Source organism: Sturnira hondurensis, unplaced genomic scaffold (assembly GCF_014824575.4).
Source record: "Sturnira hondurensis isolate 20B ecotype Veracruz unplaced genomic scaffold, ASM1482457v3 Scaffold0022017, whole genome shotgun sequence".
Classification (NCBI taxonomy): Eukaryota; Metazoa; Chordata; class Mammalia; order Chiroptera; family Phyllostomidae; genus Sturnira; species Sturnira hondurensis.
The window spans coordinates 4,834,881-4,848,312 of NW_028094648.1; the positions used below are offsets into that span (position 1 = coordinate 4,834,881).

The 13,432-nt window shown below is 42.2% G+C and overlaps 1 protein-coding gene across 3 annotated transcripts in view; it reads right to left on the reverse strand.

The window, feature by feature from the left end:
• CRACD (capping protein inhibiting regulator of actin dynamics) overlaps window positions 1–13,432 on the reverse strand; it is a 241,544-nt gene that overhangs the window by 60,308 nt on the left and 167,804 nt on the right. The window contains exon 1 of one of the 3 annotated variants that reach the window (XM_037034090.1): window positions 9,462–9,582. The exons of the other annotated variants lie outside the window; for them this stretch is intronic. The gene's annotated coding sequence lies outside the window, so the exon portion shown is untranslated. Of the gene's footprint in view, window positions 1–9,461; window positions 9,583–13,432 lie in introns of those variants that run through there. 3 annotated transcript variants of the gene reach the window in all.

The window sequence follows — 13,432 nt, forward strand, 5'->3', positions numbered from 1 at the left end:
TTTTTGTCCATGTGTCCTTTACACTTGTTCCTGTAAATCCTTCCCCTTTCCCCCTGAAATTCCCTCCCCCCTCCCCTCTGGTCACTGTCAGTCTGTTCTCTATTTCAGTGTCTTTGGTTAGATTTTGCTTGCTTGTTTGTTTTGTTGTTTAAGATCCTGTTAAAGGTGAGATCATATAGTATTTGTCTTTTACCACCTGGCTTATTTCACTCAGCATAATGCTTTCCAGTTCCATCCATGCTGTTGCAAAGGGTATAAGCTCCTTCTTTCTTTCTGCTGCATAGAATTCCATTGTGTAAATGGACCAAAGTTTTTTGATCCATTCATTTACTGCTGGGCACCTAAGGCTGCTTCCAACTCTTGGCTATTGTAAATTGTGCTGCTATGAATATTGGGGTGCATAGATTCTTTTGGACTGGTGTTTCAGGGTTCTTAGGATATAATCCTAGCAGTAGAATCCTAGGTCAAAAGGCAGATCCATTTTTAGTTTTCTTAGAAAATTCTATACTGTTTTCCACAGTGGTTGTACCAGTCTACAATCCCACCAACTTGTTCTTTGGTTTATTGATGACAGCCATTCTGACAGGTGTGAGATACCTCACTGTGGTTTTGTGTGTGGGTGTGGGTTTACAGTTGTATGTGAAACAGAGTTTATTTTTGTATTATTTTTAAATTTTATTTTATTGCTTATGCTGTTACAGTTGTCTCAATTTGTCCCCCTTTGTCCCCCAGCATCCCCCACTCGACACACTTTGCTCATGTCCATAGGTCATGGGTATAAGTTCTTTGGCTCCTCCATATCCTATACTGCACTTTATAACCGCATGGCTATTCTGTAACTATGTATTTGTACTTAAAAAATCTTTATTATATTTTTCCCATTACCATTTAGTAGTTATACCCCCTTCTCCCCAGTTCACTGTGGTTTTAATTTGCACTTCTCTGATGATTAGTGACATTGAACATATTTTCACATGTCTATTGGCCATCTGTATGTCCTCTTTGGAAAAGTGTCCATTCAGGATCTTTGACCATTTTTTTATTGGATTTTTTTTGGGGGGGGTATTGAGTTTTGTAAGTTCTTTATAAATTTTGGGTATTAATCCCTCACCAGATGTATTAGGGAATATGTCTTCTATTCAGTAGGTTGTCTTTTTATTTTGTTGATGGTTTCCTTTGCTGGGAAAAAACTTTTTAGTTTGATGTAGTCCCATTTGTTTACTTTTCTTTTGTGTCCCTTGCCTGAGGAGGAATATCAGAAAAAAATATTGCTATGAGGAATGCCTGAGATTTTACTGCGTATGCTTTCTTCTAGAATTTTTATGGTTTCAGACCTAATATTTAAGTCTTTAATCCATTTTGCTAAGTGAAATAAGCCAGTCAGAGAAAGGCAAATATCATATGAGTTCACTCATATAGGGAATCTAATGAACAAACTGAACTAACAAGCAAAATACAGACAGACTCCCAGACAGAAAGCAGGCTGACAGCTCTGGGGTTGGGGGTGTTTGGGGGGATTGGGGGGCTAAGGGGTAGAGGAATCAAGCAAAAAGGAAAAAGGACTCATGGATGTAGACAACAGTGTGGTGGCTACGGTGGGGAGGGGGAAAGGGGAGAGGGTATAAGGGAGGCAAATGGTAATGAAAAAAACAATTATAAAATAAATTTGTAATGCTAAAAAAGAAATATTTTCTAATAATTTGAGTGAAGGAAGTGCTCTGAAAACAAACTGCATTGCGCCGTTCTCCGCAACGCTCCGGCTTTTCAGTGGAAAATGAACAAATCACACTCCTGATGTGTCTGCACGAAGAGCCTGCACCAGGACCATACGCTGAGTGGTCTCTAATGGGATCCCACAGCCCTGCCACTTAAAGACGAATCCACCTTCAGTGGTGCTGTGCTGTTTTATTCATTCACTTATTTATTCTGGGGGTCTACCCCATACAGTCCTCAGCCTCACATGTTATTTACCTTGATAACATCCTGGGGCACACTTTGAGTACAAAGCGTCTCATGCCAAACCCAGCAGAACTCTCCAGGTGTCTCCCCCTCCCAGTTACTAACTGAAAGGCTTCAGACTATGGGGGGAGAGCACCTGAGTTGAGATCCCTCTGTAACTCTGACAGCCCAAACAGGCTGTTCTTTAGAGTCCAGTGTCACTGCCAGCTGCCCCTCAACAACTGCTAGGTCACACAACAGCAAACGTGGCTGATATACTACCAGTCACTCACAACGCTGGGGCCAGGTGAGAAAAGGTTATCCTCATGAAGGACAGATCTCGCAAGAGAGAAGGGACTCAAGAGCTTCAAAAGGTCCTGATGACATCAGGGCCCCTACACTTAGCTTCTGAGGCAGAAAGTGGAAATAGTTTGTGAAAGGGTCTCATGCCCCAGTGGCTTTTAGCCTTACTTGTCCCGCACGCCCCATGAGAGATGATCGCAGCAGCGCGCAAAGCTTGGATTACGTGCAGTTCCCTTGCCCTAGTGACAATGCAGCTTTCTCTCACATTCAACGGAGCTTATTAAAAGGCAGGTAAATGGGAAGGACTTCCAGAGGGCCAACTCTGCGTGCATTCTAATTTTTTGAGAACTAAGGTACTTTACTAATAATAACAGACTGCTTGAAGGATACACCTCTGTAGATTGTGCTGCCACAGAGGCCAGAAGCTGGAGGCCATTCTCTGATGTCAGTAAGGGTAACAACTGCCTATTTCCCTTCACCCCTGACTTCCCAATTTCAGAGGATGAGTCCAGGGCCTTCTCTTCACATTCCACACACTTACCTTCGGTGCTGACTGAAGGCTAAAGTTTCCCAATCAAACAAGAGATTCTTCCATCTAGTGAATTATTCTAGGGGAAGACACTGCAGGATGGCCCACGTGATGGGCTCAGTAGGGCCTTCAGTATGTTATAATAAAAAGTCTGCAGTCTGACTCAGGGGAGGTCCAAGCGCAGCTGGGCTGCCTTTTGCCACAGTTCTAATTCCAGTAAGGAGGAAAACGGCCAGTGGAGTCTTCCACTCAGGATTCTGCCTCCGACAGTTGCTCTGAGAAACAGTGTGTACAACAGAGTAACTGCCCTCCACGCTACAGTGCCTATTTTCCTTCCTGCCCCATGAGTTATCTATGCCTCGACTACCATATTTTACTGTGTATACTGTGCACTTTTTTGCCCAAATTTCTGAGGGAAAAATAAGGATGTGCATTATACATTAATTTTTTTTCAGAAAAATTAATTAAATCCAAGTCAGTGCATGGGTAGTACTAATTAGTACGTGGGTAGTACTAATTAGTATGGGTATTAGTACATGGGTAGTAATAATACCATATCTATATAAATGGTTTTAATTCTTTTATTTATGCTTCTGTATTAAGAATGTAACTCCGAAAGCAAGAATGATATCTGTATGCAAAATAATACCCTGGAATATGATAACCAGTTTTGTCTCTAAATATAGATAAATCAAAAATTGAATTCAAAAAATTAAAAGATGTTTTTCTTGGAAATTTGGGCCCAAAACATGGGTGCGCATTATACACAACAAAATATAGTAGCCTCATTTACCCTCACCGCCCACATATGGCCCCACTTGAAGATACAAATGACCTTTTCACGAGAAGGTATCAATGAAAAAGGAGGGGAAGTGAGAGGGAAGAGATCAGATACTTTCGTTCTAGTCAGCGTTTTCTAGCTTTAGAGGAAGAAAATAGCATCCCAGGGAAGTTTTATTTCCCCTCTACCTGACAAAGCTTTGCTGAGAAACTGCATCGCAAAGCATGAGATCTTGCTGGGTGCTCAGGCCATCAAGGTGGGGCTGGCAATCAAAAGCCTCGTGAGCCCGGCAGGCCTTGGCCAACGCCTCCTGCCCACACCCTTCTCCATCGCAATCTACCTTGGGCAAACTAGATCGAGTCAGAGTCCTCACGTGAGGAACCTATCAGAGCCAATATTTTATCTGAATTTTATTTAAAAGAAGAGAAAAATGCAATTAGACATATGCTAGGGAAAAGAAAACCTGTCTAGATACCAAGGACATTAAGTGCAAATTATTTGCAACCTCAATCCGACACTGGAAGTTTGATTTTTAACTTCACTTCTGTGAAGGGCAAAAGGAGAGTGAGGGTTCGGGGGACATTATTGGTAGCAAGGTACCATTGGTATTCTGCTCTTGAATCTGATTGCAGGCAACGCTTGTCTCAGCCAAAGCCATGACTCATCCTTTGTTGCCCGTGTCACAACAGGAGCTCGGTTTGCTGCAGTCCGACAAACAGTGCAGCCCTCCTGGGAAGAAAAAGCTCTGCTCTAGCATTTCAGAAAAATTAATTAAATCCAAGTCAGTGCAGGAAATGGAAAATTTCCATCACCGTTTTATACTAGAAAGAGGTGACCAAAACACAACTTGAGAGTACCAAAAAAAGCTTTACTTAGCCCTGGCTGGTGTAGCTCAGTGGATTGAGCTCGGGTCTGCGAACCGCACGATTGCGGTTCGATTCCCAGTCAGGGCACATGCCTGGGTTGCAGGCCAGTTCCTAGCAGGGGACTCATGACAGGCAACCATACATTGATATTTCTCTCCTTCTCTCCTTCCCTTCCTCTCTAAAGATAAATAAATAATAAAATTGTTTTTTAAAAAAAGCTTTACTTAAAAAAATCAGCGAACAGTTCTGCGTTTGTTTGTTTTTGGTTGTTTTAGTTATTTATTTTTTTGGCATGTAGTAACATATTATATTATAAAAATCAGAGCCAGAGAGACTTTTGGGGAATCTAGGATTATTCCTCATAGCCATGCTAAAGAAGTGATGAAAACTGCTGGCAACTGGATGCCAAAGATAATGGCTAGAGTCCTCTCATTTAGACTCATACTTCCATTTATTCAGCAATTAATTATCCCCTATACTATGAAAAAGACTTTATACAAATACTAAGATATGTCAGTATAGGATGGGAAGTAGTATGTTCTGTGAGAAAGGGGTGGTTATTTCAAGAAGGGAATGGCCATTTCAAGAGAGGAAGGCCTTGTGGTAGAAGAAGAAATTGAATGGGCCCTGGAAGCACGAATAAAACTCAGAAATCAGGGAAAACTCTGAAAAATGAGCACAAAGACACAAAGGTGAGACTATGGAGGGAATCAAGGAGCAGTGTGCAGATCAGATGGCCAGAGCCATTTGCCAGGGACTCAGAAGGGACTGGGGCTAGGTTTGTGGACCGTGACAACGTGGACTAAGCACATGGATATGCAGAAAATGCGTTTGGCCTTCAGGAACCACAGGCAGGAGTTAAATGGAAAATTTTGACAATCGGAGCAGGCAGGACAGCTACAGGCTGGTACAGGGCTCTGGAGGCCCACTTCTGGGCCATGTGTTAACCTGTTAGTTGCTGGGCTGTGGGGTGGTGTAGGGGTGTCAAGGAAGGCTGACCACAGTAGGATGCTGGAGGAGGCAAGGCATTCAGGGGGTGGGGAGATGTGAGTCTGAAGTATTTACCAATGAGTGCAGAGTATTTCTGAATTTCATCAACCAGTACAGCCAAACCAATGGCCAGTGGCTGAATTTCAGATCTGTCTATGGTTAAAAAAAAGTCAAAAGCTAATAAAAGCTTTTGTTTTTCAGATCTATAGACTAAACCTCTACTTTGATGTCAAACACAGTATGTTAAAACTAAACCCATCATATTCTATACTAAACATGTGGCATCTTACGATTACATCAGGAATCGGCACCATAAGTTACTCAGGCACACATTTCAGAAATCTGGGAATCATTATCGGGCCTACAACACCATGGACATCGTGTGACCCCATTCCCAGTTCGGGGGAATTGTCACTGGGTGAATTGTGCCAGGACCCCAGGCTACTCTCTCTTCCTGACCCCACCTTTTGACTTTTTGATCAACTTACATTTTAGGGATTTAGTTGAATTACTGACAAATGTGATCTTAAAATATATTAATTTAAAATATTATAATTCAATTATGCCTATTTATTTGATTAAATAATACATCGATCTGAAAATACTATATTATTCAACTCTGACATTTTATAAATCATTAATATAGAGATTGTTTTTGATGATTTTTTATAATTATGCTTGCTATTTTTTAACTCTTTTTGAAATTCACATTAGTAATATGTCAGACTTAATGCAATATTCTCCTTTTTCTGATTTTTCTCACCATTGCCCATCCTTTGTTTTTAATTCACTTTTGGGGAATTTTCTGCAACTCTATCTGCCAACCGTTTATTGAACTATCTGACTCAAATGATTAATTTCCAAGAGCTCTTTTTTATTCCCTGAATGAATAGCATCCTGCTTTTTTCTTGTAGGCCGTGTCTTTCTCTTATGTCTGAGCATTTGGCTACATTTCCTTTGAAGCCTTCTTCCGCTCTCTGCATTGCTTCTGATTCCTCTGAGTTCCCTTTTCCTGTTTCTTCACTTGGGTTGCTGCCTTTCATGCTGGATGCTTTAATCACATGGCTACTGATTCGTAGGTGTCCATTCACATTTAATAATGAAGCACTAAAAAGCTGTTTGGAAGCTAGCACATGTTATGAACTGGCAGGCTTCACTATAGAGTATTCAGACAAAAAGCCAAGTGTTTGTTTGTTTGTTGTTATTAAAATATCCACAGCACAGTAGTTAGGTTACAGGCTAAACTGCTACAACAAAGAGGCCCCCAGATAGAGTGATTCAAACAAGGTAGGATTTCATTTCTTTCTCTTTTATCATTCCACAGTTGATGGGTGGCGCTGGACAAATTGGTGCCACTGCTCTTTCCGTGCTATTTGCTGCTCCACTGTCCCCAGGTCCTGTCCTTGCCTCCAGCACACACTTACAACTCGCCTTTGAAGGGAATGAAAAAAGCAGGAAGACAAGCAAGTTTCATTTAAGAAGGTAAAGTGGACGCTGCCCCACTGCTCCACATTGATAAGAATTTAGTGTTCATACCTCACTGCAGGGGAACCTGGGAAATGTGGTCCTATCTAGGCAGCCAGGTTCCTTGCCAAAACTTGGGGGCATTCTTTCAGTAAAAAGGATAAGAGGGAGAATAGATGCTGGTGGACATTTGAGTCTTCTCCACTTAGGGACTCTCAAGTGTCCGAATCTCTAGGTTTTTCTCTGGGGTGGTTCATTTTCTCTAGATGTGAGTCCTCCAACATCTGCATATCCAGGCTCCTGGTGTTCACTGTCAAGTGTAGAAATTAGGGCTTCTCACTCCTGACCTCTTCTGTGCCTGAGATCTCAGAGTCTGATCGTCCTCTGGTTTACTTTCTCCAAAGAATAACTTTCTGATTTTATGTGGGGGAGGAGGAGGCCTGGTTACTGGTCTGTGTGGAATGAGGTACAACTGCTCCTCCTGAAATCCCTGTTCTTGGCTCCCCAACACTGCCCACCCCTGCCCACTGCTGTCTCCTGTGGTCCCCAATGCCTTTATTTCTAAATTTGTCATGGGTTCTTTGGGTGCACGTACTGTGGACACTTAGATTTGACCTTTTTGCTTTCTTGCCATTCTTTCACCACTTTTCAGTCTTCAAGAATCCTAGTTCAGGGTTACACACATCTCCTAGCATCTTCAAAAATGACTTCTGCCTTTCTGTTTTTTGCTCTCTTTATTCTTCATGGGATTTGAAAAAGGAGAAGGAAGTGAAAATGGCTGTTACTCTACTAAAAAATTCATCTGTACATGATGCTATCATTGGAAATTTTATCTCAGGCCACAAACATCCATTTGCTTAAAATAAGAACAGTTTTAGTTTTCTGTTCATCCTGTGAAAGTACACTCATGATTCTCCACAAAGTGACCACTAATTGTATTTCATTTTAAAGTGATTTTTAAAAGGCTTATTTGCAATGATACCTAAGACTTGCAACTGTGAAGTCATTTCTCATTCCCTCCTCCCCAAATATTTACAAATCTATATTGAGTTTCTTTGCTTCTTCTTTAAAAATACTTTTAAAGTTGACTTTAGAGAGAGAAGAGGGAGAGAAAGAAAGAGAAACATTGATTTGTTGTTCCCTGCATTTATACATTCACTGGTTGGTTCTTATATATGCCTTGATCGGGTTCAAACCCACAGCCTTGGCATATGGGGGTGACACTCTAACCAACTGAGATCCTCAGCCAGGGCCCTTTGCTTCGTTTATCAAATGGTCTCTATAAATATATAAACCAGCAGTGACAGAGGCTATTGTGTCTTTCCTAAACAATTCTACATGGTACAAAATAAAGTAACTGAGAGAGTGCTCTGTAATATAAAAGGTGTTTAAAGGCCTGCAGATAAGTCAACTCTCTTTGTTTTAAAAGATAATTTTTAGAGCAAAACTTTATACAAAAACTATAATTTGGCATAAAGAACCTAGACACTCACTTTCTTATTTTTGCCCGTGGTAGGCCATGTACATGGCACACCTTCTGCCACCTCTTTCTCTGGCTGGCTCCTACTCATCCTTCCAGAGTCGGTTCCCCCATCAGCTCTTACAAGAAGCCTTCCCTGACCACCTCCCGGAGCTCTCCCCCAGGCTGATTGGGGGCTGCACCTGTGTACTTCCATGGCACCTGGCACTGCCCCTAAGTAGCATTTGCTTTATTGTAACCACCAGTTTATTTTTCAGTCTCCCCCACCAAACTGTGGGCTCCCGGAGGCCAAGGTCCATGTCCTATTTATCTTTATATTCCTGGCACCTATAAACCATGCCTGGAACACAGCAGTTGCTAGTTACATATTCACTTACTGAGTGAATAAGAAAAATGCTAGTTGTCAATTGGAAATTAAAGTTCCTCAATGAGATCAGAAACAGACAGATCAGGAGGAGTAACGTACCTTGGCTACTTTCAATCACTCATTCCCTCAGTGGCAAAATATCAACGGAGCCAAGAATAGAAAATTTCTTCTATGAGATTTAAGTAAATGGGATTTCAGAAATAGATATACCTGAGGGATTTAAGCCATTGGCTTGCTGGCCAGAGAAAAAGATGCATAAACTTGTACTTTTGGTATTTGTTTTAGTCCAGGCCCTTTGGTTGCAATGGACAGAAATCCCCCCTGGTTAGAAATGGGGGTTGATGAAACCAGAAAGCACACAACTTCTACAATGAGCCATCACAGTGGGGAGAAGAGCCGTAGAGGGTGAGCACTTTGGGTTACAGTCTGCCCTTTCCCACATGAAAACTGGATACATGGAAGAAAATGGCAACTGCTCTTAGACTTGGACGTGCAGATTGCTTTGCTTTTGTTTTGGGGAGGCAGCAAAAGTTATACTCAGAGACTATTTCTTCCATTGCCAGTAATGTATTTCACACAAGTTCACTGTGGGAATTAAAATGTCACAAGCCAACAGCATACATGATAATCTTGCTTAATAAGCTAAATAAAGAGATAACAGGCTCCACACAAATGACAGCTTAATCACGATGTTCCAGGCAAGGGGAGGTGAAGGAATAAAGTCCAAATTTAATAAGGTGTACCTTTTCGAATGAGGAGGCACTCAGGAGACTCCGCGACTGACCAAAGAGCTAAGTTCCAGTGTGGGTAGGTGGGCAGATGAGGAGGGCCTCGCCAAGCCAGGGGCCGATGCCCCAAGGGTCTTCAGAGAATTTTTAGGTTGAGGAAGAGTCACCTTACCCAAACCGAAAATCTAAGCAGTCCTCACACACTCTCGGTATTTGTAGTCCAAATGTTCCTCCCTGGCCATAGCTGCTTCTCCACGTGTTCCTATTGATAAGCCCCCAGCGGGGCCGCTCTGAAGCTGGGCTGCTGGCTTCTTGCTTATCAATGACAACAGATGCAGAATGATGACATCCGGGCCTGGCTTACTTCGTTCTTGCATCAAAGCAACTTTCCATTTGAACACATCTTTTTTTTCAGTCTTTGTCATTGTCATAAACAAATAGATTCAAGCAACTAAAGTCGTAAGCAAGTAGATTTGAAGTCATATGAAACCTATTCATGATATAGGCTGAGCAGCGGACTAGGAGACCCCTGCCATGAGTGCGCCCACCCACCACGCTGACAGTGCAGCCAGACGCCTCCTGAATCTGTGCAGACAAACTTGATCACTGCTGTACTAATGGAACTCTCGGGGGCGGCCAACGTGGAAGTTTCTAAAATGTAGAGGAATTGCTGAAGGAGCAGAAGACACACCTAAGAATCCTCTTTTTTCTTTTTTTAAGATTTACTGATTTTTAGAGAGAGGGGAAGGGAAGAAGAGAGGGGAAGGGAAGAAGAGGGGGGAAGGGAAGAAGAGAGGGAGAGAAACATCCCAATTGGTTGTCTCTCACAAGACCCCAACTGGGGACCTGGTCCTCAGTCCAGTCACGTAACCCGACAAGAATCAACCCGGTGACCTTTTGGTTTGCAGGCTAGCGCTCAATACACTGAGCCACACCAGCCAAAGCATTTAAAGATCATAGCTAAGCGGAAGAGCAACTCTGTGACTAAGTCCATCCACATATACTCTGCTTGAATCGTGGCATGTCTCCCAGGACCAAGTTATCAATGAAAGAGGCCAACAGAGCAAGACCTGAATCACATACTGAGCAAGACTGTGTTGACGGTTTTGGTGTAGCCTATTGATTTGTCTCTGGGGTGCCCCGCTCCCCGACCCCAGTCTGTGTTAGGTGTTCCCCTCCTCATCCACTCTGTGCTATGGCAGATCTTTGGCATAGCTCTACCAGGGCTTTTATTGTCAGCATCCTTGTCAATCTTCCCCACTTTGAGGTTGGGAATGACATCATTTATTATAAACCATTTCATATGCCTTTTGGTATGAGGAAGGGTATACATATTTAATAAATGAATAAATGCCTTATAGTTTTGTATTCTCAGAGCCTAGCATGTGCCCAGATCATGTCAGACAGATGAATAATATCATAATAAAAGAATAAATGAAATTAAAATATCTGGAATTTAATTGCTTTTAAAAAGCTCTGCAGTAAGAGGCATGGGTTTAATAATTTCTGTGGCTTTTATCTGATTTTATCTCACATGTAAACATCAGCAGAGCAGATGTTCGCCGGTCCTTTTTGAAATGCTTGTGTTCCAGAAGTCTGTAAGTTTTGATGTAACTATGAGAAAAGCTTTTTATTATGGTGTAGTAGTGTTCTTGACACACCGGAGACTGGGAAAGGGCATGGGGGTGGGGCCCACAGCTACCTGAAACCGGATGCTAACTTATTCTGCCAGCGGCTGTGTCTCACCACAGTCAATTTAACCCGACAACATCCATCCTATTTCTACATTTTGACACTTGTTTTAGGTGCAAAGATGACTTGAATTTGTTCCAGGTTCTGTCCTGTTTAAATGCATTCAGATGGTATTTAGGCCATTGCTCATTTCAGCTAAACTTGGGGAGAAGTGAAGTTTGGATGACTCTCTTTATCTTTCTTCTACTAAAACAGAGAGTAGATAATGATGTTTCACATTAAAGATCAATTTCTAGATCTGTAAATCGAGCATGAGAACACCCCTCTCACAAAGCCGCAGTGAGGGATAAATGAGAGATGTTGGTTCACTACAGTGCCTGGTGTGCACATAGCAGGTTCTTGGTATCTGTTTGCAGATCTGAATCAATTTAATACAATAAGAATTCTAGTTCAAAGATGCTTCTTTTTTTCCCTCCTCATGGAAGGCAACTCTTCTTACAAAGGATTTCTTTCTCAGGGGGACTGCAGTAAAAAAATCAGAATTTTTGATAAAACAATGGGGACCATTAAGCCTGAAACACAGAGGACCTCCCTGTCATTCCCATTTCCCTCTGAACTGCTCCAGCCCGCTCTGTTCTGTTTTGCTGAGAAAGCCTCCTCTGCCTCAGGTGTGGAGTGACGAGAAGGCAGAGAGGAGTCAGGAGGCCTCTTTCCCTCCCTTGCCTGCTGGAGCATCAGATCAGAAAACCACGTTTCACTCTGGAGAGCCTCGGCGCCACACGACCACGCTGAAGTCACTCTGCTGTCTTAGTGACTGATATAGAAGAGGACACTGTCAGTAAGGGCTAAACACTCCAGTGCCCTGCGATACGCAAAGAATCAAAGACCAGACTGAAATATCAAGTCAAAGTCCAGTAACTCTGTGCGAATTCACCATCAGCACCCTGTCCAAGACACTCTCATTTTTGCCTGGATGACTAATCCATTTACTCAGTATAGGCTTACCTAACTGCAGCCCTTTCTCTGCATAGTAGCCAAGGGATTTCTAAACAAGGTGGTCAAAGAAGGTCCAGAATCTTTTTATTATTGGCTCACCTGCCCTGGCCTTGCCTGCCTCTCCGGTCTCATCTCTGCCCACTCTCCTTAGGTCACACCAATTTCCTTTCAGTTCCTCAGACACACCAACTTTCCCCCTTTCTTTGGGTCTTTGTAGCCTCGGTAAAAACCCACCCCTAACTCGTGCCTAGATATCTCCTCCTCATCTTTCAGGTTTCAGCTGCCATGTCACTTCCTCAATGATATTTAAATGGGTATTTAAATAGACCCCTTGCTTTGTGCTTTACACACCCTACAGTTTCCTTCACAACACTCACTGTGACTTGCAGTTTTGTATTTACATTTTTTACTGTTTAATGTCCAGGGCTCCCAGTAATGGAAAAGCTCCATGAGCACGGATAGCCTGCTTGGGTACCACTGCGTGTCCAGAGCTGACTCATGCTGAGTTAGTGCCAGCAAAAAGGAGTTTGTTAATCATATATAATTTTGTTGGGGATATACTTTGGAATTGTACCAAAAACTTTTCTAGGACATGTTATATGGGTAGGATCCTCTCCACAGACATAGGGTTCCTTTTTACAGCATTTCTACAGTAATGTTATTTTCAATCCACTATAGTTCTAAATGGCAAATTATTTTTAATTACTGCCACATCCACCCAAAGTGTTTACTATCAATTCAAAGTGCTGAGTTACTTGACATAAGCTTTGCATGAGCTTATAGAACTCTGAACTTCGGGTTCTTTGTGACTGAATCTCCCTATCAGTAAAAGGGGGCAGGTAGGAACTAACTGCTCTCAGACTCTAATTCAAAATTCCAGCTATTATGACTATCTTATTTTTCTGAAAGACGTGAACCAGAAGCTCACAAAAGAAATAAAAATGTCCAATAAACTTTAGTAGTAACCAAAAGTATAAATTAAAAATAATGAGCACAGGCCTGTGAACCAGAGGATCGCGGTTCGATTCTCAGTCAGGGCACATGCCTGGGTTGCAGGTCAGTTCCCGGCGGGGGACGCACGAGAGGCAAGCATACATTGTAATTTCTCCCTCTCTCCTTCCCTTCCCCTATACAGATAAATAAATAAAATATTTTAAAAAATAATGAGACCATCTTTGCAGATCAGATTGGCAAATTTGGGAATGAATAATAATAGCCTTGCGTAACAGTTTCAAGAAGAATCACTTTCATCACTGTACAGTATTTGGAGTGGCTATTTGGCCATGTGTATCAGCAGT